This window comes from Conger conger, chromosome 3 (assembly GCF_963514075.1).
Source record: "Conger conger chromosome 3, fConCon1.1, whole genome shotgun sequence".
In the NCBI taxonomy this organism is placed as follows: domain Eukaryota; kingdom Metazoa; phylum Chordata; class Actinopteri; order Anguilliformes; family Congridae; genus Conger; species Conger conger.
The window spans coordinates 80,009,628-80,024,673 of NC_083762.1; the positions used below are offsets into that span (position 1 = coordinate 80,009,628).

The 15,046-nt window shown below is 45.9% G+C and overlaps 1 pseudogene; it reads right to left on the minus strand.

The window, feature by feature from the left end:
* Window positions 1-1,239: 1,239 nt before the first annotated feature.
* LOC133123669 (zona pellucida sperm-binding protein 4-like) lies at window positions 1,240-14,591 on the minus strand (annotated as a pseudogene).
* Between the last annotated feature and the right edge of the window lie 455 nt (window positions 14,592-15,046).

The window sequence follows — 15,046 nt, forward strand, 5'->3', positions numbered from 1 at the left end:
CGCACATGTTACCGAGAAGCTCTTAACTGTGACCGATGACCTGGTCAGAGTTTAAAATCCATACACCAATGCATAAATACAAGAACATTTATATATCTAACAATGTATCTACATTAATAATTTGCTAATAGATATGTGTAATGCCCCCAGTTCATTTTCTGTTCTGTTCCGGTCTGTTTGTTTGTTTGTTTGTTAGTTAGTTAGTTAGTATGTTAGTTTGTTTTGGGAGAGTGTACTTCAGGGCACAGCGTAAAGTACTCTGAGAAAATGGGAGAAGCCAGACATGCCAGAATATCCCATGGATAATATAAAAAGCTTTTTAATGATTTAGGTTGAGCATTTAAGTTAAGTTTTATTAATTATTAATTAATTATTCATTATTTCATCATTTTAACATTTTAGAATATTTAGAAGAAACTTCTAACTTTTGTAGGATTTTTGAGATAGGGCTCGGGTTAAGGGCTAATTATTATTGAATTATTTTGGCATGCCCTTCACTTTTTCATGCATCTATTTTTAATTTCTTATATTTTTCATAACTCAATGCTTTTACACCTTTCTGACCCAAATCATAAGCTCAGAATGTTATTTTTAAAAGTTTATTATTTATATTTTCCATAGTCATTGCATATCAGGTCTGGCCAGGAGCCCCCTAGAGTACCTGCAAGGGCCCCAAGGGTTCACAGACCCAGAAGGGTATTAGAACCCAGGGCAGGGGAGGAATACCAGTGTCTAGAACCCATATAGAACCCATCTGGAACCCAGATTCGACAGATAAACTGCATGAAGCACGCTAAGTGACTGGTTTCTCCAAATCTGATTTACAAATCCTTTGGCAGACTGTTATCTCTGGTTTTCATTTTCGCACAGATTGCCTTTTTCAAGGGAACTTGGTGAAAATCACCCATTTGATATAAAACGTGATGTGCGCGGATTTGTAAACTCGCCACTGTGGTCTGGAAGGAAGCAGCACCAATGAAATATCACCGGAGGAGATCCGGAGAGGTGACATAACTATCATCTAAATACACAATAGTGGGTAAAATTAAGAGTTAAACATAAACATATATCTCTCTCTCTCTCCCTCTCCCTCTCTCTCTCTCTCTCTCTCTCTCAGAACAGAACGTACCCTAATCCTGGCCTGAATCATGAGAAGGACGATACTTCATACCCGCAAGCGGGTTGTGTTTTTACACCTATATTAACAAGTGGCGTGCATTTGATTTCCCGAAGTTCCCGTCACGCGGTGCGGTGACACGGCTCACGGTCGCGGTGCCCGATCAGAAGGGACAGGATGGAGGAGGAGAACCCGGGCTGGGGTGTAAGCAGGGGGTCTTATTTTCTCATGTGATCCGAGTAGAAACCAGTCGCCCGTTTGATTTGACTTCTTAGAAGTAATAATGGCTTGTGGTTTTACTGCAAGGAAGGGGAAAAAAAAAAAAAAAAGTAAAAATAAATAAATAAAACGAAGAAACGGTTCTTTTGTCTCTGCGTCGCTTTTGTTTTGACATTCTCGCTTTAAACAAGGCAGCCATTATCCGTTAATACCAGACAGTTGTCGCCCTTGGGGGGGCGCGGTCCTCTGTTCTCCGGCGGGGTTCACAAAGCTCGGCATGAATGCGATCCGGAGTGACAGCGTCCAGCGGATGACAAACGCGGAATCTGCCTCTCCGCTCTGCGGCTTCGTCCGTAATTTAGCGCGCTGATTCCTTCCATCTGGCGCGCGGATCGCAGCGCGATACAGCGGACAAGGGAGACGAACTCCGTGGAAGTTTTTTTTTTTTTTCATAAAGACGAGTTTTTTCAAACGTGCATAAGGCTTGTCTGAGAGCGCATTCTATCCGTGTACAAATTACTTACAAAAAATATTACAAAATAAATAATATTGTGTCATCAATTCATTGTAATTGTATATGTTGTAAGCATTTTATAAAAGCAAAAAGGCACTCGATGCAGTGCTGTATCTTGAATAGTCACCGATACAGGTGGTCGCCTCCACTTCCTGTCATGCTTAACATCTGTGACAACCACGGACTCTATTACTTAATTTTCTCACATGGAAGGTCCATTATTGGCGGGGGGGATTCTGTTGGCACACCAGCAGTCTAGAGCAGCGCTACTCAACTCCACATCCTGCGGGCCGCAGTGTCTGCAGGCATTTGCTTCAACCGTGCGCTACACTACCTGATTGCACTGATTAGCTTTTTATCTGAATCAAGCATGTATAATAATTTGTGAAATCAGGAGGTGTAGCGCACGGTCGGAGCAAATAGCTGCAGACAGTCTTGTTCGATTTGGACGGGTTCCGAGTTTTATCCAGCTAACTCAGTAACCCTGCTCTGTGGGTTTTACTCAGTGCAGTTATCCAGCTAACTCAGTAACCCTGCTCTGTGGGTTTTACTCAGTGCAGTTATCCAGTTAACTCAGTAATCCGGCTTTGTGGGTTTTACTCAGTGCAGTTATCCAGCTAACTCAGTAATCCTGCTCTGTGGGTTTTACTCAGTGCAGTTATCCAGCTAACTCAGTAATCCTGCTCTGTGGGTTTTACTCAGTGCAGTTATCCAGCTAACTCAGTAATCCTGCTTTATCAAACAGGGCCTTGCCGTGTCTGATCTGGTGGGCCTTAGTTTTCAGAACATAATGTGGACCCACAGGTGTGCATTAAAGGCTTTGATGCTATTTTAGTCTTAAAATGTATTTATTATATAACTAGCCTAGAAGGATGTCAGATTATTGCTGAAGTTCCCGATGACGTATTAGCACAATCATGACCGGTCACAAGCTTGTAGTGTGAAGCAGGAAAATACAATCCAAAGACGACTATACAACAACAGTATGTTTCCAGGGGCTGTACAAATTAAAATTTCATAGCATTTATCCATAATTATGAGCATAAATATGAGTTTTTATATGGATACGGTGCTTCTTTTCCAGAACACAGTGGTCTCAGGTTGCATGCAGCATTGGAAAGAAAGTCCTAACTGAAAATAAAATGAAACATAGTTTTGTGAAATACAATCAGGTAATATATACAACCTCCAGAGGCACAGCGTGGGCCCACCGCTTTAGAAATACTTGAAGTGCATTTTCTTGTTTTTAAAACCGCAAACTCATGAATGCCCCTACAGTAGACATTATATAACCCACAGGTCTTCAGAAACTTCTGTAAATATCTAAATGTATCTAAAATATCCTTCGTCAAACACACACACACACACACACACACACACACACACAAGCACACTGCTTGGGCCAATTGAAAACATACACTAAAAGCTGGAAAAAGCATTGAAAAGTAACTTCAATAAGTGAAGCGTGCTTTCAACCAATGCGTTTGTTGTCATCGTGACCTGGGTCAAATATATAATACTTTTGGATTCAAAGTTTCACGGACGTTCTGCGATTTCAGTCGAGTGACACTCCGTCACCGGACTACAAACCGGCCTTAACCCGTTCAGTGCCAAGCCCAATATGAACCGGCTCCACACAAACCCAAACATGGTTTCAGCTTTGGTTGAGAAAATCGAGAAACTTGAGAAAATTTAGGAGGGTTTCAATAGGGGCTCAAAACAATAGTATAGCGGCCATTTTGATTGGATGAAAAGGTATGAGGCCCAAAGCGTCATATGGGCACTCTAGGGACTGAAAGGGTTAATCCTGCTGGCGGTGGAGCTGATAGCAGAACTACAGCGTCTCCGCCAATCGCGATAGCCTCTGAGCGCCCGGCAACCGGGTCACCGTGGGCAACGCCCACTCGGCGAGCAGAGAGAGAGAGAGAGCGAGAGAGAGAGAGAGAGAGAGAGAGAGAGGGGGGGAGAGAGAGAGAGAGAGGGGGGGAGAGAGAGAGAGAGAGAGAGAGAGAGAGAGAGGTCAGGGGTGAGCCCTCCCCATTGGGCCGAAATCGTCGGCGCCGCAGTGGGCTGACCGGACCGGGCTGTGGACGGTTCTGCTGGGCGTCAGCCCGACCGCACGGACCGCGGGAGGCCGCACTGCGGCGACCGGCCCAGCGCACCCCGTAATCCCGGCCGGGGCCCGACAATCAGGGGCCCCGGTCACCGTCGGCACGGATCGGCCGGACGGTCAGACCCCACATCCCCAAACTAAGGGCTCTGGTCACCGCCGCCTGTTATTTCGGCTCCTCTGGACTTTTCAGTGCTCCATCTCTCTCTGTCTCTCTCTCACCCTCTCTCTCTCTCTCTCTCCCTCAACTTCTGGTTGTTTTCTCCTTATTTTCCTCCCTCTCTCTCCCTCCCTCTCTCCACTAAATCTCTCAGATCCCATTGTTTACTCGGGCGTGGATGTTTCTCAGTGGCCACCAAAGGACTCTGGTCACTCTGTTATTTGTGTTCCTTTTGACTTTTCAGAACTCCCTCCCTCTCTCGCTCTCTCTGTCTGTCTCTCCTTCTATCTCAGCCTCTCTCTCTACTGTACGTCTCCCCTTCCCCCTCTCGCTTTTTCTTTCTCCCTCTCTCTCCCTCCCTCCCTCCACTAAATCTCTCAGACCCCATTGTTTACTTGGGCGTGGATGTTCTTGGTGGCCACCAAAGAGCCGTCTCTTCCTTAATACCGTGGGACCGTGAACACCAGTGCGGGCTGGCAGCAGAGGCAGGAGGATTCACAGACTACAGGCCAGCAGGGCAGAGACAGGGCCTACCCAGCAGAGGTGGAAGGTCCAGGGGTCAGAAAGTAAAAATCCTTCCAACCATGAACTCAGAGTTCAGTCATTAGGTCTACTGCCTGGCTGACGAATTGTGCCAATTAAGCAAATCCAGGTGATCGCAAGAAGGTCGTAAGGATGGGGGCTCGATCCCCGGGGTAGCCACAATAAGATCCGCACAGTCGTCGGGCCCTTGAGCAAGGCCCTTAACCCTGCATTGCTCTGGGGGGGGGGGGTTGTCTCCTGCTTAGTCGAATCCACTGTAAGTCACGTTGGATAAAAGCATCAGCTAAATGACACGTAATGTAATGTAATGTACAAAGGGGACTTCTGCTTCCTGAGTCTGAGTCTGCTAACCAGCCCATCGATGGACCAGAACCGCACCAATCCCAGCCCAGGACACACCCCTAATGAAGGTCACACTTGCTTCTGATAAGCAGTTGGTTCCCATAAGGAGAGGCTCTCTGAATCTCAGTTAGCTGTATTTGCATCTTCCAGTTTTTATCAGCAGATCTTATAAGCAAAGTGCAACGCATTGTCATTTGAGATCATTGTGGGTCACACACACACACACACACACACACACTCACAAACACACCCTTTGGACACATTTTTTGACACACTTACAGGGTTGTAAAACCAAGCCCAAAAACCCTCCTATACTTACGGAGGTAATTGCTGGTGCTATTTTATAAGGATATATATTTTTATTTGTCTATAATTTGGCCGCCCTTTGGCTCCCTGTGGCTGAGAGAGGGACGCCGGAGTCAGCAGAAATGTCCCCACGCCGAACGGCTTCGCCCATTGTTAAAATCACGCACCTTCGGCCGTCCCACAGCCACGGGACGGCCCGCTCCCTCATAGGCCCTGGGTCCCCACGACCAAGGTCGCGTCCCAAAGACCAAGGTCACATCCCAAAGACCAAGGTCGCGTCCCAAAGACCAAGGTCACATCCCAAAGACCAAGGTCACGTCCCAAAGACCAAGGTCACATCCCAAAGACCAAGGTCACATCCCAAAGACCAAGGTTGTGTCCCATAGTCAGTCTAATTATTTGGGAGTAAAAGGGACAGCTACCTCATACGCGAGTTTGGAATTGCAAAGATCATGTGTAAATTCACTGGGATTATTATGCAATACTTATCTCTGTCCAATGCAACCATATGTTTTCCCTCTTATTATTGTTGTCACAAACCATCAATTTGTCTTTTTTTTTTAATCATTATCCCAATGTACTTTTGGGTTAATATGCCCCTATTTTGTTTGTGTGTGTGTGTGTGTGTGTGTAGAACAGAACAGGAGCCCCAGAGATATTCCTGGTTTTTGCTCCTTCCAAACTCCTAACTGCATAACTGGATGAATCATTAGGCTCAAGCAGGTGCTGGATGTTCTAAGCATTCCCCAGTCAGGCTCCAGCTCTTAACTTGTGAGGTCACAAACGTGCGATTAGAACATTCTCAACAGAACATTCTAATGCTGATGTCACAATCACCGCTAGCAGCTGAAAGCAAAGGAGTCCTAGAGTTCCTGGAATTTTGAAAAAAACAACGTTCCAAAAAACCTGCTCTTCAAAGGGTTATTAATCAATCAGGCTGTGCAGTCGATCTCAGATGGAACAAAACAATAAAATTAAAAACAAGCAGAAACATCTCTAGCAGTCTGGGACCAGGGCTGCCCTCCCCTGATAGAGGATATTAAAAAGGGGTCAGGAAGCAGATGGGGGGGGGGGGGGTTGTCATTCCCCAGGGCCAATGGGATTTACATGGAGAAATAAACCTGTTATTGCCCTGTCAATACAACCCACTAAACACAAATCCCCATCAGTCTTGCCCCCTCTCTCCCTCCACTCCCCTCCCCATCTCTTTCTCTCTCTCCCCTCTTAGGGCCATACAGTGTCCCCATTTTTGGAGGACTGCACAAAAAACCGGGGAATTCACTTTTGAAGCATTAGTGTGCTCCCACATTTATCAATTCAAAAAACTTAGGGTAGTACCATCTCTCTCCTCCATCCATCCTTCTGTCCCTCTCTCCCTCCATCCATCCATCTCTCCCTCCATCCATCCATCCATCCCTCCATCCCTCCCTCCCTCCATCCCTTCACCAGAGTGAGAGAGGTCCCTCACATCATGCGTATGGCATTCTGCTGCAGTACATGCGCCTGTGTGTGGCTACACCGTGCTGGTGTGTGGCTACACGGTGCTGGTGTGTGTGCGAGGTCTGTAATCACCCAGCCTGCGTTTGGCCAGCGGGCTGGCGGGGCGGATGGCTGAGCGAGTCCCTGGCTCTCTCCTCACTCCGAGAGATGATGGTGTGATGGAGGATGCACTTAAGCGGAAACACAGCGTTTCACACAACTGGGTTCATCCAAGTAAACACCCCCCAGGGTATCTTCTCAAACAGCGATCTGATCTTTGTTGCATCCCCTCCGTCATCTCTGAACACTAACTTCCAAGTTCACGGTGTAGCACAAAAACATCTCTCCCTCTCTCTCTCTCTGTCTCTCTCTCACACTCACTCTCTTTCACAATTTTCTCTGTGAGGGGTGCTTTATGATTCAGACTAGAAAGCATCTACTGCTTTAAGAGCCGAGCTCACAGTGAAGCTTTGGACTGACGCCTGGGGCCCCAGTTCTGAAGCTCTGACACTCCAGTTCTAAAGCTCTGAAGCTCCAATTCTGAAGTTCCAAAGCTCCAATTCTAAAGTTCTGAAACCCCAGTTATGAGGTTCTGAAGCTCTGAAGCTGAACATCAGGCCATGAGCTCAATCAGGCACCTCAGGGCACAAACCAAGTTTGACGACAGAACACATGGAGCCGGTGCTCGATACGAGACTCCCTGGAATGTGTGTGTGCACGGTCCCCCCAGCGTGGGCGCTGTGTCGCAAGGGTGTGTGTGTGTGTGTGTATGTGAGTGTGTGTGTGTGTATGTGAGTGTGTATGTGTGTGTGTGTGCGTGTGTGTGTGTGGGTGTGTGAGTGTGTGTGTGAGTGTGTGTGTGTGTGTGTGAGTGTGTGAGTGTGTGTCGTGTGTGTGTGTGTGTGTGGGTGTGTGTGTGTGTGTGTATGTGAGTGTGTGGGTGTGTGTGTGTGTGTGTGTGAGTGTGTGTGTGTGAGTGTGTGTGTGTGTGTGTGTGTGTGTGTGTGTGAGTGTGTGTGTGTGTGTGTGTGTGTGTGTTTGGGTGTGTGTGTGTGAGTGTGTGTGTGTGTGTGTGTTCGCGCCGTGTTTAGTCTGGAGGCTTTAATGCGGAGGTTTGGGGAGAGGCGGCCTACACCCCCGCCCCCGCCCCCACCCCCGCACACAGCGCAGCCTGTGGGGCTTCAGAAGGAGTCTGTGGTTCAGATCTCCCTGTCTGTAAACAGCCCTGCTGACAGAGCCTCCACAGGACTGCCCCGGCCTACATCCCCCCTTCCCCCTCTCTTTTCCCCTCTCCATCCCTCTCTCCCTTCCCCTCTCTCCTTCCCCCTCTCCATCTCTCTCCCCCTTCCCCTCTCTCCATCCCTCTCTCCCCCTTAGCCTCTCTCTTCCCCCCCTCCTTCCCTCTCTCCATCCCCATCTGCTCTCTCTCTCCCCTCTCTCCTTCTATCTTTCCCCCTTCCCTCTCTCTTCCCCTCTTCATTCATCTTTCCTTCTATCTTTCCCCCTTCCCTCTCTCTCCTTCCCCTTCTCCCCAGCAGAGACAGCCATTCTGTGCTCTCCCTGCCACTATGTGTGTGGCTGTGCACCTTCTGGGGCTGTTTTGACACTCTACTCTGCAGGCAAACACACACACACACACACACACACACACTCACACACACACACACACACACACACACACTCACACACTCACACACTCACACACTCACACACACACACACACACACACCCACACACACACTCATATGCACACAAACACGGCCACCCACACACACACACACACACACACACACACAATCTCACATGGTTTCTCTGCAAAGGGGTGCCCAGGTGGTGTTAATGGGGCACTGGTGGTGAAAACAGAGGTTGGGAGAAAGTGTGAGTCTTAAAGAGGTACAAAGTGCTGCTTCAGTTCAACAGCTGGCAAGCTCTTTACCAGGCTTTTACTGCCCTCTGTTGGTTGAAACGGGAACAACACAGCGACACACACAAGACTTCATTGAGCCTGGCGTGACAAAGCGGCTCCAGGCGTTTTCTGTCTCTTTGCAGACCTGCGGGAGAACACTGCTTACCTGTGTAGCTTCAGGTCCACAGCACACCACACACATTTCTTATCATTCATTTCCGTTAGTTTTCCGCTGAGACAGTAAATACAAAAGCATACTCAATGTTCTCAAGAAATACCATAAGCACCGCAAAGAAATAAAATAAAATAAGTCAATCTTAACACATATCTTAGTCTTATATTTAGAAAATCTTTATATTACTTTTTTGATAGATGAGACAAAAAACCGCTCCCGTTTTACTCGTTTCACGATTGGCCGGTGTGGTGAGACAATTTCACTCGACGAGCAAACATTTATACAGCGCTTTTCTCACACTCAAAGTGCTTTACAGCGATGAGGGGGAAACTCACCTCAACCACCACCCAAATGTGTGGCACCCACCTGGGTGATACACGGCTGCCATTTTGCACCAGAACACTCACCACACACCAGCTGAGGTGGAGAAGAGGATAACCATTTTTAGGCAATTAAATCAGGGGATGATTAGGAGTGAAAGGGTCTGAAAGGGTTAACTATTCTGTGGCCCTAAGCTTCTGAGCGTTAACTTCACTGGTAGAGCGGGTTCCTTCAACTACTGCCCATCTTTAGGATGCAGTGAGGTGGTCACGTCTCCTACAGTATGTATGAAGGATAAGTATACAGCAACAGGCTTAACTATGCCGTGAAAGATGTTCTATCGAAAGGTTTGTTAAAAAGCGGATGGGAAACACTTAACACAATTCGTCATGTTGTGTGATATTGTGTATAATCAGTATTTTTGAGTTCACTATACTCTGGAATGAGGCTATCTACCGGAATCCGGACATCTAGAGGGTCGAAAATGACCGCCTCACACTTGACACGTTTCTTACTTACAGCCAACTATACGTGTGTGTGTGTGTGTGTGTGTGTGTGTGTATGTGTGTGTGAGTGAGTGTGTGTGTGTGTGTGTGTGTGTGTGTGTGAGAGAGAAAGTACTCAGGTGAGGGTGTGTCCCCGTGTGCACGTCAACACGCACATCACATGTACAGCGTAGGGAGAGAGAGAGAGAGAGAGAGAGAGAGAGAATACCCATGAATAAATGGAATCATTGTGGGAAGAACAGGGGGGAAAAAAGAGGGGAATAGTCAGTGGGTGGGGAAGTAGGGAAGAAGGGAGGGGGGGGGGGCAGAGAGAGAGAGGGAGAAAGAAAAACATATGTTATTTATTTCCTCGGTAAACAGAGAGAAATGCAGACATAATCAATAGGAAACTGGAGAAGGTAAATAGGCCCTTTAATAGCCTAAACACTAGACGCTATAGTTACACAGGCTCAGGAGCGGCGGTTGGGCCGGTGGGCCAGCCTTTGTTTACCAATAAAGGGTCATGATGATAAGATAAACATGAAGGAGACATGGGCGGGCAGCGAGAGGAGGGGCTCCTCGGCACGGCTTTCATCTTCTATTTAATGTACAGATTTTAGTTAAGAGCCGGCATGGCACGAGCGCCCGTGTCAGAAACCATCAGAGTAACGCGCGGCTCGACCTCTTCACCCCGCCCGAAAAACGGCAACGGGGCGGCGGTACCTCGCGTTTGAAAGATTCCCAATCATCACAGACAGTCGCGTTTGATTTCACAGTGCTGGACTCGCACTAATAAATTCTGCGAGGACAAATTGAATCTAACGAAAGCGGATCTTGTTTAATTGCTACATACCAGAATTAGGGGAAGGATTGCGTTTTTTCCACCCCCACAGCGTTATGAGTTCGGCGGTGGCTGAAATGAATAAAATGAAATAAAATAAAAGTTCTGCAAGTAGGCTGCTGCGACTAAACAAGGTGCATTACGTTTGTTGTTGTTTTTAAACACAAAGCACAAACCGCCTTGCAATTAGATTGAAACAAGCACAAAGTAAAAAAAAAAAAAAAAAAGAAAGAATTGCAAACAAAAATATTTGAAGACAAAATTTTCCTGACAGCATAATGAATGCATTCAATAAATGTTAATGTTCCGGAGTGATTATGGAAGAAGTCAGACTTCCGGCTAATTTGGCAATGGAGAACCGGAAACAAATAATTCCGTCATAGACTTCCCGGCAGAAATAGCCAAGGTTGAAGAGTAATGTTGGGTGTTGCAATGTAAATAAAAACAACAGAAATGAGCTTTTTTTTATATATATAAAAAGTGAGACTATAAAGCCAGAAAAGAGAAGATGGCTAGAAGCAATACATAAAGAGAATATGTCATGTTTTTGCATAGATTGGCTCCACCATTTTATAAGTAAACTGTCTTGCGTCATGTGTGCATTATAAACGGTCAGTTGAACAAATGTATCACTTTCATGGGTAGTTAACCATTTCACTTTTTAAATTTTATAGTCTCTGGGCATGTCAACATTATATGGACAATGTAAATGCCAAGATTCATTAAATTATTTGTGGTAATTCTTTGGCAGTAAGCCTAGTATTGTTTTCTTTTCTGACACGCAAAGATTGCTGGGAAATATGCTTGTGTTACGTGCCTATTTTTGATCAAGTGCGATGTATGTAACCGATTGCTAGTTTTGGCGGTGAAGGGCCGTTAGCTACCAGGTAGTGATGATGAGACAAAGAAGTGAGTTAAAATGCCTTTTAAACACAAAAGTTGACGACAGAAAGGATAAAAAAGGATGAATGGATATCTTTAAGAAACAGTGGCAGACTCAAACGTGACAAAACGAATACAGTGAGTCGATGTTATTGTTGCGATGTTGACAAGGCACATTGTCAGACCACCATTGGGCTATTAGCTAACTAGCGTTGTGGAAATTTTGCCTGTAGCAATAGCCGGTGATCGAATCTAAATGAATAGTATAATATATAATAGTAGTAGCTAGCCTACTACTAGTACTAACGTTAACCTACTATGTGATCCGTGCCAAACAATTCAACTTTTCCGGGCTTTCTGGTCAGATGTGTTGTGCAGGCAGTGGATAGCTATAGGCCTAGCTAGTTGGAATGCTGTTTGTTTTGGTGACGATCTCACAATACTGAAGTTCCAAATCCAACAGTGTCTACTGTTAATAACGGGCATCAATGCAAGTTTAAAAAAAAAAGCTATTCTAAAGGACATTGTTGAATACGTTTGCATAAATTGAAGAGGGCTTTTTGTTCAAGTTTTAGACTTGTTATACGTTCTCCATGTTTAAGTTAAAACCTCTTATAACTCTATAACCTCTTATTTCTAAATGCAGACCATGTCAATGCATTCTATAACCGCCCTTGTCTTAGATAACAGAATACTCTAATATTGTTACAGAATGTCCTCATATTTAAGCTAAAAATGTATATTGTTTAATGCTCTAATTTGGCCACACTGCTCGACCATCTGCAAGCTGAAATTGCCTCATCGGTTGGTTCACTTGTTGTGAGCTGCTGGCCAGCACAGGGAGAGATCGGTGCTGTAACCTTGAGGGACAACACCTGTAAGTAGCTTTTGACGTCAACATGCCACAAAAATACTAAAACCCAAAATGTTTCTTAAATAGAAAGGACTAGCCTTTGAATGAGGAGGCAGCATGCACATGCATCCTGATTGCTGAAAGTTTTTTTTTTTTATTGCCTTGCATCATTTTTATTCCATGCGCTTAATGGAATAAAAAAATAAAAGGCCAACCATACCCCTGTCCTTTACTACAAAGTGAAAGTTTGACCACAATACATTTTCCATAAGAGCTTTATTTCATGACATTTTACACCTTCGGTTCCACCTGAGATTGCTTCGTACTCACAACAACCAGTGCCAGGGTGGAGATCAGCATGACACAGGCAGCAACTCCCAGGAGGCCAAAACCAAGATATTGGACCACTAGAAGCAAGAGAACAGGGATAAAGCACAACAGAAAGTCGTCATGAAGTGTGAAATCAAATCTCACACCTTCACTGTGAAGACTCTGGCCTGAGGGCTCTGTATTGGTAACCATCACTGCCTTACTGGACCGTCCTCTATGGGCCTCTTCCCTACAGGAACAATTGACCTTCCTGGGGGGAGCAAAAATTAAACCCATTGGTAGGAATGTAGTCATTTCACCCTATAAACTCCTAGAACTACAATTCCCAGGCACCACTCACTCATTTGTTTTCTGCCACTGCATCGCTTTTCACAGCGGTCAGAAGCAGTGGGGCGGCAAACTTGGGTACTGCAGTGGATGTAGACCTGGGGGAGAGAAACAGGATCGAAGGCTGCTGGATTGTGCAGGACATTGAGCTGCAATTGTACAGATGAAGTACCATTTCCTTTAGTGGAACATAGGATGCAGGATCCACAAAGGTAAACATCTGCACAATGAACCGCTTGTAGTGGGTGGGGAAGGGAAGTCCAGAAGAGCCATCTACAGGAACCAAGGTTGTCTGGTGACGGTCATCATGGTAGGGACACCTGGGGAGAAGCTCCCGTTGAGGGGGCAGAGGGAAATTGAACAGGAATACTCAGGTTCATCAACCAAGAGGCTCCACTGGGGCAGGCTAAGGGGGTTAGAGGTTGAGGTTGCCCAGCAGTCTTCCAGAAGCAGGACAAGGTGTGGGTCAGTCCTCTCCAGAATCTGCACTTCCACATACACAGGGTCCCGTAGCACCTTAGTGACAGGGTACTCTGCATCTCTGTAGTAGTCACTATATACATCTGCTAGAGGGAAGGAATAGTGTTACTACCCCATGGAGACAGGGTGGCTTTAATATTAGAAATCTACAGTTTCTAGTTACCATCACTGCATCCTTGTACTCCCTCTTCTCCTTTGGCCTCACATTGCCCACTAGCCAGTCTGAGCTCAACACGAAGGGGCCCTGGAGCAGTTACTGGAAGGGGAGGAGGCACTGTATTCACCTCAGCCACCAGGCTAACCACCTCATTGCCAAAGTACCTGCACTGGAAGTCCAGTCTGGAGAACAAGGCAACCATAAGCAAGCAACCAAAACAGGGAAATTGGTCAAAACCCGCCACCACTTACTCATAAACACTGTGCCTCGTGATGGAGCCTAAAGGACTAATCCCAACTTTATATGTGGAGGACATCCTGTTCTCATAGACCACATAATCCCCTTCCTCCTGAAGGAGAACTTGGTACAGATAAGCAGTACAATGCCAAAGGGTTCCCTTGTCATTTGCCAACTACCATTACACCAGATTTATTTATATGACAAGAACCCACCTTCACTGTGGTTCCACAGGCACTGACTGGGAACTGGAAGTCTGCAAAAGCAGGGGAGGCACTAATGGGACCACAGGATCCACCACTGTGACCCTCCAGCAGGTTGACAGAACCAAGGTCAAGCATAGGAAAAGTGGCAGCTCTGGACACCACAACCTTGAACTGACCATCCCGGAGACAGTGGACAGTAACTGTAGCAGAAAGGGCAGGAGCATTAACTAGACAATAGCAGGCATTTTGAGAACTGATCAAGTTGGTAACGTACAACTCACTAACCTTCATTTGCGTAGTAACACTGTTGGTCAAAGCAGCAGTTGAGGGCTTCACAGCCAGCACCACTAATATCAGGGTCTCCACATGGCACTCTGGCAAAGTCACTGACTTGGCATCTATGGAATGAGTCATCTTTTGATCTAGAGTATTTACTTTGATCCTGTGTCAACACAAAGCTATATTCCAAGCTGCACCCTCTGCCCAAAACTTGCCATAACGAAAGCCGGTAGATCACTGCAGAAAATCTGTCCTCTGGACTTGAAATACCTTGGCACTCCGATTGTTTCGGCTGGGTAATTAGGTAATGAGAAGTCGACATGGTCATCAGACCTTCGCAATAAGCTGTGCCTTGTTCTGTCTGAGAGAGCAAACTCATTCATTCCGTTCACTGGAGTAAAATTCATCTCAACCAGTAGTTCCCAACCGTGACACTGTGTATGCTGGTTTTCGTTCCAACTACAGTTGCGATCCCAGAATTTGGACAAGCTGTTAATTTTTCTTAATTTGGTGCTCTTCACGTTCAGAGATTATTTACCCTTCTAAGCAACAATATGTCAGAAATAGCTAAGCATTCCACAAAGAATAACAGTCTCATGTTCATGTTGTGCTTATTATGCTATTTTGGAAACTGCTTCATAAAAAGAGGAAACAAAATTATTTAAGTGATCAAATTCAAGACTGAAGTGAATCAATGGGCTCCTAACTGTGGACACTACACTGAAACTAAGAATTTGGTAGATAATGAAGAATTCAGAGGCAAAGTAAACAATAGTG